This window comes from Somniosus microcephalus, chromosome 3 (genome assembly GCF_052327205.1).
Source record: "Somniosus microcephalus isolate GS21.2 chromosome 3, FLI_Smic_1.0, whole genome shotgun sequence".
NCBI lineage: Eukaryota > Metazoa > Chordata > Chondrichthyes > Squaliformes > Somniosidae > Somniosus > Somniosus microcephalus.
Window position 1 is genome coordinate 181,078,068 of NC_140989.1, and position 18,469 is coordinate 181,096,536.

At 47.0% G+C, this 18,469-nt stretch overlaps 1 protein-coding gene across 1 annotated transcript in view; it reads left to right on the forward strand.

Annotated features, from left to right (window-relative positions):
- Nucleotides 1–394: 394 nt before the first annotated feature.
- Nucleotides 395–18,469, forward strand: part of LOC147121610 (1-acyl-sn-glycerol-3-phosphate acyltransferase delta-like) — a 342,875-nt gene continuing 324,800 nt past the window's right edge. The window contains exon 1 of the mRNA XM_085981991.1: nt 395–478. The gene's annotated coding sequence lies outside the window, so the exon portion shown is untranslated. The remainder of the gene's footprint in view (nt 479–18,469) is intronic.

An 18,469-nucleotide genomic window follows, 5' to 3' on the forward strand; every position in this document is an offset into this window, starting at 1 on the left:
GGCCCCAGCATGAATCTTACATGGCCCCCGCCTCTGTTTGCTTATTCACAGGCGCAATCAAATTTCTAGTTGCCCTTAAACATCCAGGACATACCCCACTCCTTATCCCGCAAGGCAAACTTAGTCTGGTCTCATTCAAAATCAGAGGAGAAGTAATGAAATAAGTTTATCAACAGCATAATTTTCACAGGTCAGGAGAATAGGAACAGGATTGTAGCGGTGAGCAAAGTGTTAATATTATATAGGGTGGCCTTCTCCTTTAAGAGCACAGAGTAGATTTCCTCAGATGTTTACTTTACTTTAGGGTCGCTGATTGGTCGAGTGGTTCATTTTTGCCAGTTTACTTCCTCTGTGATATGCAAGAGTGGAATGTTATAAATATATGCCACAGGGAGGGAGAGAGAGAGAGAGACAGAAAACCAGTTACAGAGCAGAACAGAAGCAACGTGGAAAAAGCTTTTAGCCACTGCACAGACAGGTAAGGAATCAGCAGCTGATTTTGTGGGGTCTTTAATAAATCTGGTCAATCTGACAGAGTTGTGGACAGGCTTTGAATCATGTTTAATTTACTCTGATGCCTCATGGATCCACAAGGGCAGTACTATATCAGCATGATCAGTTTATTGAGCACTTAACTTTCCTTTTTTTCAGTGAAGGGTGTTCTGTTTTACATTAAGCTCCACCATTTTACAAAAATAACCTGTGGGGTGGATTTAAATCCAGCAAAGTTGCAGAGTTTATATTTATGGGATGGTGAGGATATTTGTGTGTTTGCAGAAGGTTGGTCACTTATAATGTGGATAAATGTGAGGTTATCCACTTTGGTGGCAAAAACAGGAAGGCAGATTATTATTTGAATGGTAATAGATTGGGAGAAGGGGAAGTGCAAAGAGACCTGGGTGTTCTTGTACACCAGCCGCTGAAGGTAAGCATGCAGGTGCAGCAGGTGGTTAAGAAGGCAAATGGTATGTTGGCCTTCGTAGCAAGAGGGTTCGAGTACAAGAACAAGGATGTCTTGCTGCAGTTATACAGGGCCTTGGTGAGACCACACCTTGAGTATTGTGTGCAGTTTTGGTCGCCTTACCTGAGGAAGGACGTTCTTGCCATGGAAGGAGTGCAGCGAAGATTCACCAGGCTGATACCTGGGATGGCAGGAATGACGTATGAGGAGAGATTGTGTCGATTGGGCTTATACTCACTGGAGTTTAGAAGATTGAGAGGGGATCTCATCGAAACCTATAAAATTCTATCAGGCCTGGACAGACTAGATGCAGGAAGGATGTTTCTGATGGCCGGGGAGTCCAGAACCAGGGGTCATAGTCTAAGGATAAGGGGTAAGCCATTAAGGACTGAAATGAGGAGGAATTTCTTCACCCAGAGAGTGGTGAACCTGTGGAATTCTCTGCCACAGAGGGCAGTGGAGGCCAGTTCATTAAGTATATTCAAGAAAGAGTTGGATATATTTCTTAAGGCTAAAGGGATCAAGGGATCAAGGGATATGGGGAGAAGGCAGGGACCGGGTACTGAATTTGGATGATCAGCCATGATCTCATTGAATGGCGGAGCAGGCTCGAAGGGCCGAATGGCCTACTCCTGGTCCTATCTTCTATGTTTCTATGTTTCTATTCCCTCTGAGTTAACTCTTTTAGGACTGTGTTCAGTCCCAGCGACAGTAAAATTGCTCCTATATTCCAAAAATTTGGGACTTGGGAAATGTCCTGCACCTTCCTTTCATTCTACTTCACAGTACTAATCAGCAGAAAGGTGCAGAAATATTCATTTTTGCAGGTGTGAATATAAAAGTAGAATTGCACTATTTGGAACACTGAAGAGATCGTTCCGTTCTCAGAAGGGGAGGCAGCAAGATCTTTGAGCGAATGCTGGTGACTGAAACTCGAACCATGTTTGTAAGCTATTGAGTTGCCGCGAGCCTATATTGGCAGTTGGGGTTATAAGGGTGTATAAGTATCTGAGCTGAGGGATTTGAGTGCCAGGTACATAACAGCATATCATAGATTCATAGAATCATAGAATGGTTACAGCACGGAAAAAGTCATTCGACTAGTCCCACTCCCCTGCCCTTTCCCCGTAGCCCTGCAATTCTTTTTCCTTCAGATGCTTATCCAATTCCCTTTTGAAAGCCACAATTGAGTCTGCCTCCACCACCCTTTTAGGCATTGCATTCCAGACTCGCTGTGTAAAAAAGTTTTTTCTTACGTCGCCTTTGGTTCTTTTGGCAATCACCTTAAATCTGTGTCCTCTGGTTCTCGACCCTTCTGCCAATGGGAACAGTTTCCCTCTGTCTACTTTGTCCAGACCCCTCATGATTTTGAACACCTCTATCAAATCTCCTCTCAATCTTCTCTGCTCCAAGGAGAACAACCCCAGCTTCTCCAGTCTATCAACGTAACTGAAGTCCCTCATTCCTGGAATCGTTCTCGTAAATCTTTGCTGCACCCTCTCTAAGGCTTTCAGAATTGGACACAGTACTCCAGTTGGGACCGAACCAGTGTTTTATACAGGTTCGTCATAATTTCCATACTTTTGTACTCAGCCTCTATTTATGAAGCCCAGTATCCCGTAAGCCTTTTTAACTGCTTTCTCAACCTGCCCTGCCACCTTCAACGATTTGTGCACACATAACCCCAGGTCTCTCTGTTTGTGCACCCCCTTTTGGATTGTACCATTTAGTTTATATGTCCTCTCCTCATTGATTTTATGATAAATGATTTTAGAAAATTATGATAGGTTGTTATTTCATAATGATCTAAATAAGGGTGTGACTGTAAAGTAGGTTGTTTGTCAGTAGATCTGGTGGTTGGTTTTTATTTATATAAGGTTTTCAATGTGTTTGTACATAGTTCATAGAATTGCACTGATGTTCAAATTAGGTACATTTTACTGACTGCCACAAGATTATGGGTTAGGTTTTCCTCCCTTTTACCGACCATTTTTAGGCAATATTGGGGTGGAGTGGGGAGTTAAATCGGCTGGTAGCTGATCCAGTTCCCTGTCGGTTCCAATCTATTCTGGGATATTCCTCCAGAGTGATGATGAGGATAGGGGCAGTGAATATGCCCCCTCATATTTCGGTGGGTTTATTGCCACGGCATATAAATGAAAGGAAAACATCATCTGCTGTATTAACCTTTATTTGCACCTTAGCCACGCTGGATGACGGGAACAGTGTTTCATTCTGGAGTCCAGTGCTGCTAAGAAAACAGAGGTGGAGGTTCACATTTTAAATGGACTGCTAGCCAAGTGCAGGGTGACTGATTGCAGTCAGCATGCAAGCCCAGTTGAAAATGTTCACAAGATCTGCCAGTTCTCGAGATGCCCCGAAGACAGCCGGCCATGCTCCACTGCTGCAGGCGCGCAAAGGCTGAAGCAGCGATTTTTTCCCCCACCCATCCCAAAGAGGCAGGCGCTCTGGCTCTGACAGACATACTGCTCAGCACGCGCCCAACAATATGTAAATTAGCCAGGCACCAAAAATCCAATTGGTACAAAAGATCACCCTGCCACAGTTCTGACGGGCTTATCGCCAAAGAACAAAGTCCAGACCACGTGTGTTTACGGAGAGGAGACAGCTCCGTATGGAAATTGAATTGAAAAGCCGGGAAGTTGTATTAAACCTCTGTCGAGCCTTGGTTGGACCCCACTTGGAGTACTCTGCACAGTACTGGTCTCCCTATTATAAAAAGGATATAGAGGCACTGGAGAAGGTGGGGAAAAGATTTTCAAGGATGTTACCGGAAGTGTGAGGTTATAAATATCAGGAAAGACTGTAAAGGCTGGGGAGCTTTTCTTTAAAATCGGGCTGAAGGGTGAGCTGACAGCTTTTAAATTATGAAAGGGTTTGATAGGGTAGACATAGAGAAGATGTTTCCGCTTGTGGGGGAAGACAAAAACTAGAGGCCATAAATATAAGAGAGTCACCAATAAGTCCAATAAGGAAATCAGGAGAAATTTCTTTACCCAGAGAGTGGTTAGAATGTGAAACTTGCTACCACAAGATGTGTTTGAGGTGAATAACATAAATATGTTTAAGGGGAAGCTATTTAAATGCATGAGGGAAAAAGGAATAGAAAGATATGCTAGAAAGATAGATGAAGTAGAGTGGGAAGAGGCTCGTGTGAAGCATAGACACTGGCATAGACCAGTTGGGCCAAATGGCTTGTTTCTGTCCTGTAAATTCTATGAAATACCAGGAGCCTGTGTGTTGTAACCAAGCCAAGTTATGACAGAGTGCATTTGTTCAATGCTGAGTGAGTAAAATCTGAATTGGTTTAACAATTCCAATAAATAAGAAAATTTGCACCAAAATGCACAGTAGGGAAAACTGCGATGAGTCTGTTCAGACTACAGAGAAAGCAATGGGGAATGAAAAGGAAATGGACGGAGTAAAATAAGAAAAATAAAAGTGTCAGAATTACAGAAACTTAAATACTATTGAGATTGGAGAAATGTTAGAGGTGCCATTTATTATTTATACACAAAGTGCAAACCCGTTTACACATATGGAGCTGTGTTTATTTTTCAGAAAATGACTTATAGAGTCATAGGGCTGGATTTTGCCAGCCCCGAGGAGGTGGGTATGGAGGCGGGACTGCCAGTAAAGTTACAGAAAGTGGGGGCGGATGGCAAACCCGCCCCCATCCCACCTCCGTGCCCTTTTGCCAGGAGGCGGGAAGATGTCCTGCTTCGGGTCCCGTCTCCTCGAGGCGGGAAAGGGATTAAATCTTTTTAACTGCCTGTTAACAGGTAGTTAATAGGCAGAAAAAAGGATTAGTCCCATTTTACCTTTTCAGGTGAAGGCTTACCGACCTCGGAGAACCCCGCTGGTTGGAGGAGTCGAGTTGGAAGTCTGCGGGGGTCGGAGGGGCCTGAAAGTGAGATGTAGAGGTGAGTGATGGGTGCAAGTGTGGAGTGGTAAGTATGTAAGGTGAGTGTAAATTGTTAAAAAATGTTCACTTACCTTTGTTTCTGCCTACAGCCTTCATCCGCGCTGAATCGGGAGCCCGACATCTTCCTTGTAGATTTCACAGACTGGCTGTTGGATCCTCCGAACCAACTGTCATCTGAAATCTACAAAGTAGAAAGGTTTGATGAGTCCTGAACACAAGGGCTCATCAAACTACACAGAATGTCAGTGTTTGACAGCTTCACAGAGCTGTCAAACGATGACATTTCTTCTTTCAAGAAGTCTTGACAGATGGCACGTCAGACGTTGCCGTGCTCTGACAGCGACTTCTCCCTAATTGGCCTGCTGAGCCCGCAGGGCGGGTTTAACAAGGTCGATCAGGGGAAAATCCCGCTGGTTGGCCAGAAGTTGATGGCAGCGGGACTTAGACCTGACAAGCAGCAGTCCCGCCTCCAACTCACCTCCATTCACAAAATCCAGCCCATAGAGTCATAACGGCACAGAAGGAGGCCATTCGGCCCATTGAGTCTGTGCCGGCTCTCTATAGAGCAATCCAGTTAGTCCCATTCCCCCGCTCTATCCCCATAGCCCTGCAAATTTATTTCCCTCAAGTGCCTATCCAGACTCCCCTTGAAAACATTGAGTGTTTCCACTTCCACCACTTCCTTCAGCAGCGAGTTCCAGGTCCTCACCACTCGCTGCATTAAAAAAGCTTTTCCTCATGTCGACCCGTATCTCTTGCCCAAAACCTTAAATCTGTGTCCCAATTAGTGGGAACAGCCTTTCCCCATCTAGCCTATCCAAACCCGTCATAATCTTGTACACCTCTATCAAATCACCCCTCAACCTCCTTTGCTCTAATGAAAACAAATCCATCTTCTCCAACCTGTCCTTGTAGCTAAGATCCCCCATCCCCGGAACCATTCTGGTAAATCTCCTCTGCACCCTCTCAAGGGCCTTCACATCCTTCCTAAAGTGTGGTGACCAGAACTGGATGCAATACTCCAGTTGTGGCCTAACCAGCGCTTTATAAAGGTTCATAATGACTTGCATTACATACATTTTTTTTTACCTAACTGAGCAGCTATCACACCCAATGAGGCTGGCTAATAACTGGGAGGTGCTAAGTGATTGACAACTTGTGCCTGTGTATAGTGGATCAAGGAATTTGACCTAGAGTTAAAAAAAAGTCATATTCTCCCCCACCCCGCCCACCCGTGGCAAGTTCCTGACTTGAGCGAAGCTTTATATACTCAACCAGGAGACTTATCAGTCTCTCTTACACACATCCCAGTCCGGGTTGCCAATTATGGCTGGACTGGATTCCTGGAGGCGTCACCATGTGACCTCTCGCCGCCGAGCGCCCAGTCAAGCAGCCTTTTTTTTCTATCTCCAATATTTTTAAAACTAATAAACAAAAGTGTTCAAAGAAAATAGAAAAAAATACTTTTCTTTTAGTCCAATGAGAAACAATGGGCTGGATTTTGTCAGTGTGGGCGGGCTGGGGCGTGTCAGGTGGAAATCGTGCCAGGACCCTGACTCCTAATTGAAGTGCTAAAAAAGTGGGATTTTCCCCTAATTGGCCAATTGATTTCCTGCGTGTGGGAACCCCTGGCCCAATCAGTCTTTTCATACAGAAAGTCGCCTCCAATGACGTCATCAATGCTGCTGGATTTAAGGCCTGCAAGCAGCCTTGCTTCTTCTGGAGACTGCAACCTTTATGGCCATTGCTGTCTTCGCCTTCTTCATCAACTATGTCCAGCAGTAGGCCAAAGTGTGCTCCACGCTTCGATGAGCCCTCCCTCCAAGCTCTGGTGGATCCAGGAAGGAGATGCTGTTCCCTTCCTCAGGGAGAAAAAAGCCACCTCAGCAGACAAAAGCTGTGTGACTGCAAGTGGCCCAGGAGGTCAGCTCCATCTTGCTGAGCCGCAGAACCTGGCTGCAATGCAGGAAGAGGTGTCATGATCTTCTCTGAACAGGAAAAGTGAGCATGACTTTCCCATCACCCTCAATCTGATCCCCATTGCCTCTCCTCACCAGCACTCTGCTTTGCCAACCTCTTCCTCCACATTCCATTTGACACTTACATGCCTGCACCCTTACCCATTCCCTCTCTCTCTAAGGTCACATTCACTTAACTATTCGACCATGCAGCCCTCACACTCCCTATCACTGTGATGCCATGACAACAACAACTTTCAGCACACAGGGAGGGTCCTTTGTATCCTTCTAAGCATCTATGCTATGGATTCTCTACACTCACTACTTCATTCTCACTCAAACTCCACTTGTGTCCCTCATTGCAGGAAAAGAGAGCCCACAATAAGAGGGAAAGAGCCATGACCAGAGGAGGGCCACCCTCAGTAGCACAACTCACCCCTGGGAGGAGGCGGCCCTGGAGATCGCCGGAATCGAGGAGGATTCTCAAGTGGGGGATGGACAGATGGGCGCATCGCAGCAAGCTGGTGACAGAAGGGTTTGGCATCTCTCTCACTGACATTGCACGAGTCACTGATAATGAATCTGATGCTCTAACAGATTGATATATGATCATCTGCACTTTTCAATGTTCATGTAACCTTGACCTCACATCGCTAACTCTTTCCTTTACTCCCCCACAGGACCATCGACATCCCCCGTCCCCACTGTCCAGGAGGAAGAGCCTGAGCTTCCAGACTCCTCAGAGGAAGCTGCAACCTCTGAGGGCGCAGCGTCAGCAGAATTCAGAGCACCCAGCACCAACGCAGACACTCACAGCTCAGTGGGACCTTCACAAGATAGAGTAGTGTTGTCACCTAGTGTATAACACCTCACAAGTGAGCATCAGCAGATGGTGGAGACAAGGACAGCAGTGGAGAGTCCTTGTCGGAGGGCACAGGACTCTGCCAGCTCGGCTCAGCTGCATGTCGACCCTGTGCCTCTGGGTCCATCCAGAAGGAGAGCGGTGCTGGAACTCTAGGAACAGGTGCAGGAGTCTCTGGCAGGTTTTGTCTCCTGGGTCGCTGCGAGTGTGGAGCGAATGGAGGAGTCCATCGCGAACATGAGCGGAGCCTTTGTGGAGGCATTGGCGCAAGAACGCATCACCGCGGAAAGCATGGCAACCTCCACGGAAAGGATGGCTACCTCCATGGTAAGGCTGGCTACTGTAGAGGAGAGGATGGCTATGGTAGAGGTGAGGATGGCTACATCCATGGAGGAGCTTAGTCACCAGGGTATGGAAAACATGGTAATTGTTCAGAATAGACTGACATCTCTTGAGGAGCGATGGTCAGCTATTGAGCAAACAAACCAGACCTTCATGCAAGTCCTCTGGAGTAGGACTTCCAGTGCAGTAACGGGTCCTCATGGCCCCCCTGCAGTCCAGCAAGGTGCTGTCCAGCCACTTGCTAGCTCTGAAGTGGGGCTGACCCATGAGAGGGATGTTGGTGGCATACAACAAGGAAGTGGGGCCTCCTCTCCAAGTGCTCACATGACCATGCCACTGCAGAGCCCTCGGTCAGAGCCCCACCAGAGTCCCCACCCAACTGAGATCGGCGTCTCAACCCCTGCACAGCCGCAGGAGCAGCAGACTGTTGCCGAGCCCTCACAGGTTCGCAACCCCAGAGGACGCCCACCAAAGGTGTCGAGACAGGAGCAGCAAGAAAGTGAGCAAGGGGCCTGCACATCTGCTGAAGCCACAGGGAAGCACCACGTAAGAGCACGCGTAAGAGGAAGATAATGCACAAGTAGTCACAAGGGTTGTCACTTGGGTGTAATGCGTTTAATTTTGAGAAGCCATCATTTGCTTATTGTCATAAAAAGTTCTGATGGAAAACTGTTGCAGTTGTGGCGTGTGTCATTTCGCTAATGGGACTTCTACATTGAGGGCTTAGGGCGACTTGCAATTGTCAGTATGGTGGTCAGAGTGAGAGGAATCCGCAGGTTCTTGTCCATTGTCGATGCACTGGTAAGAAGGCGCGAGGCTAAACTGTTTGATTGTGCAGGCTAAGCAAATGTGACCAACATGAGTGCATCCCTTGCATCCCGGGCAGCAATATGGTGGTGCTGTGGTGCCTTCTGGCCTGTGCATCTTCAGGTGGGTGACTAGCAGCTTGGCGCTCCTGTTGATGTTCCTGCTGTTGGTGCTGCTGTTGCTCATGGTTCTGCTGCTACCGCGGCTGGTCTTCATCTGAATCTGATGTCCAGGAGGAAAGGAATTAAATGGTCGCCATGCTTCTGGTATATGCTTCTGTTGAGGAAGCGCTTAGTCAAGGTGGGGAGAGGGGTTTCCAAGGAGGTCACATTGGAGATGGGTGTTAGGCTCCAAACTTCCACAACACTAAGTATGCCTGCTAAAAGTTCCCCCAGACCTGAAACAACAAAGTTCTGCCACCTGCAAATGATCATCGGTGAAAACTCCTTTGTAATGGTGGAGCTGCAGCTGTTCATAAGCAATCCACTAGTGAGGCCACCAGGATTACCTGGCGTGTTCCAGAGGAGACATATAGGATGGGGGAAATGAGTTAAAATTGGAAAGGCCTCTCAAAATGGGATTATAGAGGCAATTAAGTGGTTGTTAAGGGCCTTAAGGGCCTATCTCGCCTCTTGGAGGCGGGATGGAAAGCGGGTCAGAAAACACGCACTTGGGAAAATTGCTCGGAGGCGGGATGGAGGCAGGAACGGGCCCGCCCGCCAGTTTTGGCGATTTTAACAACTCGCCTCCAAACCCACCTCCTCGGGGCTGTGAAAATCGAGTCCAATAACTCCACTAGATAAGTGATCCATCCGTGGCTAACTAAAGAAGTTAAGGATAGCATTAGATTGAAAGAAGAAGCTTATACTGTTGCAAAGAATAGTTGCCGAGCTTCCGACCGCATATTTCCACCTCTGTAACATCGCCTGTCTCTGCCCTTGCCTCAGCTCATCCGCTGCTGAAACCCTCATCCATGCCTTTGTTACCTCTAGACTTGACTATTCCAATGCACTCCTGGCTGGCCTCCCACATTCTACCCTACATAAACTTGAGGTGATCCAAAACTCGGCTGCCATGTCCTAGCTCGCATCAAGTCCCGTTCACCCATCACCCCTGTGCTCGCTGACCTACATTGACTCCTGGTTAAGCAACACCTCAATTTCAAAATTCTCATCCTTGTTTTCAAATCCCTCCATGGCCTCGCCCCTCCCTATCTCTGTAATCTCCTCCAGCCCACAAACCCCAAGATAGCTGCGCTCCGCTAATTCCGGTCTCTTGAGCATCCCTGATTATAATCGTGCAACAATTGGTGGCCGTGCCTTCTGTTGCCTGGGCCCTAAGCTCTGGAATTCCCTCCCTAAACCTCTCCGCCTCGCTACCTCTCTTTCCTCTTTTAAGACATTCCTTAAAGCCTACCTCTTTGACCAAGCTTTTGGTCACCGGCCTTAATTTCTCCTAATGTGGCTCGGTGTCAAATTTTTTGTCTTTTAATATTCCTGTGAAGCGCCTTGGGGTGTTTTACTATGTTAAAGGTGCTATATAAATACAAGTTGTTGTTGTTGGATTGGTAAAGTTTTAGAAACCAGCAAAGGATGATGAAAAAATTGATAAAAAGGGAAAAATAGAATATGAGAGAAAACTAGCAAGAAATATAAAAACAGATTGTAAGAGCTTCGACAAGTATGTAAAAAGGAAGAGAGTAGCAAAAGTAAACATTGATCCCTTAGAGGCTGAGACAGGAGAAATTATTATGGGGAATAAGGAAATAGCAGAAACGTTAAACAAATATTTTGTATCTTTCTTCACAGTAGAAGACACAAAAAACATACCAAAAATGGTGGGGAACCAAGGGTCTAACGAGGGTGAGGAACTTAACGTAATTACTATAAGTGGAGAAAAAGTACTAGAGAAACTTATGGGACTAAAAGCCAACAAATCCCCTGGACCTGATGGCCTACATCCTAGGGTTCTAAAAGAGGTGGCTGCAGAGATAGTGGATGCATTGGTTGTGATCTTCCAAAATTCCCTAGATTCTCGAACGGTCCCAGCAGATTAGAAGATAGCAAATGTAACCCCGCTATTCAAGAAAGGAGGGAGAGAGAAAACAGGGAACTACAGGCCAGTTAGCCTGACATCAATCATCAGGAAAATGCTGGAATCCATTGTTAAGGAAGTGGTATCAGAGCACATAGAAAATCATAACATGATTCGGCAGAGTCAACATAGTTTTATGAAGGGGAAATCGTGTTTGACAAATTTATTCGAATTTTTTGAGGATGTAACTAGCAGGGTAAATAAAGGGGAACCAATAGATGTAGTATATTTGGATTTCCAAAAGGTATTTGATAAGGTGCCACATAAAAGGTTATTACATAAGATAAGGGCTCATGGGGTTGGGGGTAATACAGTAGCATGGATAGAGGATTGGTTAATGGACAGAAAACAGAGCAGGGATAAACGGATTTTTTTCAGGTTGGCAGGCTGTAACTCGTGGGGTGCCACAAGGATCAGTGTTGGGGCCTCAGCTATTTACAATCTATATTAATGGCCTACATGAAGGGACCGAGTGATGTATCCAAGTTTGCTGATAATACAAAGCTAGGTGGGACAGTAAGCTGTGAGGAGAACACAAAGAGTCTGCAAAGGGATATAGATAGACTAAGTGAGTGGGCAGTAAGGTGGCAGATGGACTATAAAGTAGGGAAATGTGAGATTATTCACTTAGGTAGGAAGAATAGAAAAACAGAATATTTTTTAAATGGTGAGAAACTTTTAAATGTTGGTGTTCAGAGAGATTTAGGTGTCCTCGTGCAAGAAACGCAGAAAGCTAGCATGCAGGTACAGCAAGCAATAAGGAAGGCAAATGGCATGTTGGCCTTTATTGCAGGGGGGTTGGAGTATAAGAGTAAGGAAGTCTTGCTACAATTGTACAGGGTCTTGGTGAGACCACACCTGGAGTACTGTGCACAGTTTTGGTCTCCTTATCTAAGGAAGGATATACTTGCATTGGTGGCGGTGCAACAAAGGTTCACTAGATTGATTCCTAGGAGGAGAGGGCTGTCCTATGATCAGAGATTGTGTAAAATTGGCCTATCCTCTCTGGAATTTAGAAGAATGAGAGGTGATCTCATTGAAACATACAAGATTCTGAGGGAGATTGACAGGGTAGATGCTGAGAGGTTGTTTCCCTTGGCTGGAGTGTCTAGAACTAGGGGGCATAGTCTCAGGATAAGGGGTCAGCCATTTAAGACCGAGATGAGGAGGAATTTCTTCACTTAGAGGGTTGTGAATTTTTGGAATTCTCTGCCCCAGAGGGTTGTGGATGCTGAGGGCTCAATTTTTCCAGGCCCGAGGAGATAGAATTGGAGGCGTGTGAGTTGTTAAAATCGCAAAAAAATGGCGGGCGGCTCCAATCCCGCCTCCAGCCCTCCTCCGAGCAATTTTCCCAGAATCGGGGTTTCAGACCCCGTTTCCATCCCACCTCCAAGAGGTGGGATAGGCCCTTAAGACCCTTAAGAACCAGTTAATTGCCTCTATAATCCCATTTTGAGAGGCCTTTCTGATTTTAACACTTTCCCCCCGTCCTGCACATCTCCTCTGGAACACGCCAGTTAATCCTGGCGGCCTCACAAATGGATTGCTTACTAACAGCTGCAGCTCCACCATTAAAAAGGAGTTTTCACCGATGATCATTTGCAGGTGGAGAAATTTGTTGTCTCAGGTCTGGGGGAACTTTTAGCAGGCATACTCATTGTTGTGAAAGTTGGAGCCTGACACCCATCTCCAGTGTGACCTCCTGGGAAACCCCTCTCCCCACCTTGACTTCCTCAACTGAGGCATATACCAGAAGTATGGGAACCATTTATTTCCTTTCTTCCTGGACATCAGATTCGGGTGAAGTGCAGCCGTGGCAGCAGCAGAAACATGAACAATAGCAGCACCAACAACAGCAACAACAGGAGCGCCAAGCTGCTAGTCACCCACCTGAAGCTGCACAGGCCAGAAGGCGCCAGCGCGTGACCACATTGCTGCCCGGGATGCAAGGGACGCACTCATGTTGGCCACATTTGCTTAGCCTGCACAATCAAACACTTTTGCCTCGCACCTTCTTACCAGGACATCGACAATGGACAAGAACCTGCGGATTCCTATCACTCTGACCACCATACTGACAATTGCAAGTTCGCTCTAAGCCCTCAATGTGGAAGTCCCATTTGCGAACTGACACAGGCCACAACTTCAACAGTTTGCCATCAGAATTTTTTATCACATGATGGCATTTCAAAAATAAACACAACAAAACACCCAAGCGACTACCCTTGTGACTACTTGTGCATTATCTTCCTCTTACGCATGCTCCTACATGGTGCTTCCCCTGTGGCTTCAGCAGATGTGGAGGCCCCTTGCTCACTTTCTTGCTGCTCCTGTCTCGACACCTTTGGCAGCCGTCCTCTGGGGTTGCAAACCTGTGAGGGCTCGGCAACAGTCTGCTGCTCCTGTGGTTGTGCAGGGGATGAGACGACCATCTCAGTTGGGTGAGGACTCTGGTGGGGCTCTGACTGAGGGCTTTGCAGTGGCATGGTCATGTGAGCACTTGGAGAGGAGCCCCCACTTCTTTGTTGTCTGCCACCAACATCCCTCTCATGGGTCAGCCCCACTTCAGAGCTGGCAAGTGGCTTGACAGCACCTTGCTGCACTTCAGGGGGGCCATGAGGACCCATTTCGACACTGGAAGTCCTGCTCCAGTGGACTTCTATGAAGGTCTGGTTTCTATGCTCAATAGCTGACCATCGCTCCTCAAGAGATGCCAGTCTATTTTGAACAATGACCATGTTTTCAACACTCTGGTGGCTTAGCTCCTCCATGGCCATAGCCATCCTCTCCTCTACCATAGCCATCCTTTCCACAGAGGTTGCCATCCTTTCCATGGTGATGCGTTCATGAGCCAATGCCTCCACAATGGACTCCTCCATTCGCTCCACACTCACAGCAATTCTGGAGACAAACCTGCCAGAGACTCCTGCACCTGTTCCTGGAGTCCCAGCACCACTCTCCTTCTGGGTGGACCCGGAGGCACAGGGTCGACATGCAGCTGAGCCGAGCTAGCAGAGTCCTGCGCCCTCCGACGAGGACTCTCCACTGCTGTCCCTGTCTCCACCATCTGCTGATGCTCACTTGTGAGCTGTGATACACCAGATGACAAAACTGCTCTATCTCGCGAAGGTCCCACTGAGGTGTGAGTACGCTGGTGCTGGGTGCGCTGAATTCTGCTGACGCTGCGTCCTCAGAGGTTGCAGCTTCCTCTGAGGAGTCTTGAAGCTCAGGCTGTTCCTCCTGGACAGTGGGATTGGGGGCTGTCGATGGTCCTGTAGGGGAGTAAAGGAAAGAGTTAGAGATGTGAGGTAAAGGTTGCATGCACATTGAATTGTGCAAATGATCATAAGTCAAACTGTTATAGCATCAGAATCATTATCAGTCACTCATGCAATGTCAATGAGAGAGATGCCAACCTATTCTGTCACCAGCTTGCTGTGATGCGTCCATCTGTCCATCCCCCACTTGCGAATCTTCCTCGGGCCGCCTCCTCCGAGGTGGTGAGCTGGGCTACTGAGGGTGGCCCTCCTCCTGTCCTCGCTCTTTCCCTTATTGTGGGCTCTCTTTTCCTGCAATGAGGGACACAAGTGGAGTTTGAGTGAGAATGAAGGAGTGAGTGTAGAGAATCCATAGCATAGATGCTTAGAAGGAGACAAAGGGCCCTCCCTGTGTGTTGTAAGTTGTTGTCATTGCATCACAGTAATAGGGAGTGTGAGGGCTGCATAGTCGAATAATTAAGTGAATGTGACCATAGAGAGAGAGAGAATGGGTAAGGGTGCAGGGATGTCAGTGTCAAGTGGGATGTGGAGGAAGAGGTTGGCAAAGCAAAGTGCTGGTGAGGAGAGGCGATGGGGATCATATTGAGGGTGATGGGAAAGTCATACTCACTTTTCCTGTGCGGAGAAGGTCATGAACCCTCTTCCTGCACTGCAGCCAGGTTCTGCGGCACATAGAGATTGAGTTGACCTCCTGGGCCACTTGCATCCTTCTTCTTAGGCAGCCCCTCAGAACCGAGGATGACTTGCTTCCACATTAAAAATGAGTTCTCAGGTGACTGATGAGTCCAATGCGGGACCTACAGTCTCTGTCACAGGTGGGGCAGATGGTGGTTGAAGGGGTGGGTGGGTGGGGTGCTTGGGTTGACGTGTGCTCCTTGCGCTGCCTGCGCTTGGCTTCCGTTTGCTCCCGGTGAAGAGACTCGAGGGGTTCAGCGCCTTCCCGGATGCTTCTCCTCCACTTTGTGTGGTCTTGGGCCAGGGATTCCCAGGTGTCGGTGGGGATGTTACACTTTTTCAAGGAGGCTTTGCAGCCACACAGCTTTAGTCTGCTGGGGAGGCTTTTTCCTCCCTGAGGAAGGGAAGAGCACCTCCTTATTTGATCTTGCTCCCTCCACCAGAGCTTGGAGGGAGGCCTCATCGAACCTTGGAGCAAACTTTGGCCTACTGCTGGACATAGTTGCTGAATGAAGTGATCACAACAATGGGCATAAAGTTTAAAGTCTCCAAAAGAAGCAAGGCTGCTTGCAGGCCTTAAATCCAGCAGCATTGATGACATCATCGAAGGCGACTTTCTGTATGAAAAGACTCGTTGGGCCAGGGGTTTCCACACATAGAAACATAGAAGGTAGGAGCAGGAGTAGGCCATTCGGCCCCTCGAGCCTGCTCCGCCATTCAATGAGATCATGGCTGATCATCCAAATTCAGTACCCTGTTCCTGCCTTCTCTCCATATCTCTTGATCCCTTTAGCCTTAAGAAATATATCCAACTCCTTCTTGAATATATTTAATGAATTGACCTCTACTGCCTTCTTTGGTAGAGAATTCCACAGGTTCACCACTCTCTGGGTGAAGAAATTCCTCCTCATCTCTGTCCTAAATGGCTTACCCCTTATCCTTAGACTGTGACCCCTGGTTCTGGACTCCCCGACCATCGGGAACATCCTTCCAGCATCTAGTCTGGCTAGTCCTGTTAGAATTTTATAAGTTTCAATGAGATCCCCTCTCATTCTTCTAAACTCCAGCGAGTACAAACCCAATCGACCCAATCTCTCCTCATACGTCATTCCTGCCATCCCAGGTATCAGCCTGGTGAATCTTCGCTGCACTCCTTCCATGGCAAGAACATCCTTCCTCAGATAAGGTGACCAAAACTGCACACAATATTCAAGATGTGGTCTCACCAAGGCCCTGTACAACTGCAGCAAGACATCCTTGTTCCTGTACTCAAACCCTCTCGCTACGAAGGTCAACATACCATTTGCCTTCTTAACCACCTGCTGCACCTGCATGCTTACTTTCAGCGACTGGTGCACAAGGACGTCCAGGTCTCGTTGCACTTCCCCTCCTCCCAATCTATTGCTATTAAGATAATAATCTGCCTTCCTGTTTTTGACACCAAAGTGGATAACCTCGCATTTATCCACGTTATATTGCATCTGCCATGCTTCTGCCCAATCACCCAACCTGTCCAAATCATACTGGAGTTTCTCGGCATCCTCCTCACAGCACACACGCCCACCCAGCTTTGTGTCGTCTGCAAACTTGGAGATATTACATCTAGTTCCCTCGTCCAGATCATTAATATATATTGTGAATAGCTGGGGTCCAAGGACTGACCCCTGCGGTACCCCACTAGTCACTGCCTGCCACTTGGAAAAAGAGCCGTTTATTCCAACTCTTTGCTTTCTGTCTGCCAACCAGTTCTCTATCCAAGTCAATACCTTGCCCCCAATCCCATGTGCCTTAATTTTACATGCTAATCTCTTATGCGGGACCTTATCGAACGCATTTTGAAAGTCCAAATACACCACATCCACTGGTTCTCCCTTATCTATTTTCCCAGTTACATCCTCAAAAAATTCCAATAGATTAGTCAAGCACGATTTACCTTTTGTAAATCCATGTTGACTTTGTCCGATCCGGTCACTTTTTTCCAAGTGCTCTGCTATTACATCCTTTATAATGGACTCTAGCATTTTCCCCACTACCGATGTCAGGCTTACCGGTCTGTAATTCCCCGTTTTCTCTCTACCACCCTTTTTGAACAGTGGGGTAACATTAGCTACCCGCCAATCCATGGGTACTGTTCCAGAGTCTATCGAATTTTGAAAGATGACCAGCAATGCATCTACTATTTCTAGGGCCACTTCCTTAAGTACCCGAGGATGTAGATTATCAGGCCCTGGGGATTTATCGGCCTTCAATCCCATCAATTTCCCTAACACCATTTCCCTACAAATAATGATTTCTATCAGTTCCTCCCTTTCATTAGACCCTATGTTCCCCGACATCTTTGGGAGGTTATTTGTGTCCTCCGTTGTGAAGACAGAACCAAAGTATGTATTTAATTGGTCTGCCATTTCTTTGTTCCCCATTATAAATTCCCCTGATTCTGACTGCAAGGGACTTACGCTTGACTTCACCAATCTTTTTCTCTTCACATATCTATAAAAGCTTTTACAGTCAGTTTTTATGTTCCCTGAAAGCTTACTCTCATACTCCATTTTCCCCCTCTTAATTAATCCCTTTGTCCTCCTTTGTTGAATCCTAAACTGCTCCCAATCCTCAGGTTTACTGCTTTTTCTGGCCAATTTATATGTCCTCTCCTTGGATCTTATGCTATCCCTAATTTCCCTTGTTAGTCACGGTTGAGTCACCTTTTTTGTTTTATTTTTATGCCAAACTGGGATGAACAGATTCTGTAGTTCATCCATGCGATCTCTAGTTGGTTCCTTGCCATATTGGTCCAGGAAACCATCCTGTATACACTCCAGGAATACCTCCGCCACAGTATTGTTACTAATTTGGTGAGCCCAATCTATATGTAGATTAAAGTCACCCATGATAACTGCTGTGCCCTTATTACACGCTTCTCTAATATCCCGTTTAATGCCATCCCCGACCTCCGCATTACTGTTTGGAGGTCTATATACCACTCCCACTAACGTTTTCTGCCCCTTGGTATTTCTCAGTTCTACCCATACAGATTCCACATCAACAGAGCTAATATCCTTCCTTTCAATTGTGTTAATCCCCTCTTTAACCAGCAATGCTACCCCGCCTTCTTTTCCTTTTTGCCTATCTTTCCTGAATATTGAATACCCCTGGATGTTGAGTTCCCAGCCTTGGTCACCCTGGAGCCAAGTTTCCGTAATCCCAATCATATCATATTCGTTTACCTCTATTTGCGCAGCTAATTCATCTACCTTATTATGAATGCTCCTCGCATTAAGACACAAAGCCTTCAGGCTTGTTTTTTTAACGCTCTTAGATCTTTTAGAATTATTATTTACTGTGGCCATGCTTGCTTTAAACCCTTGTTTTCTCTGCCTGCCACTTTTGTTTTTCTCCTTCCTGTCTTTTGCTTTTATCCTTGTTTCCCTTTCCTCTGTCTCCCCGCTCAAGTTCCCAACCCCCTGCCATTTTAGTTTAAACCCTCCCCCAGAGCATTAGCAAATACTCCCCCTAGGACATCGGTCCCGGCCCTACCCAGGTGCAAAC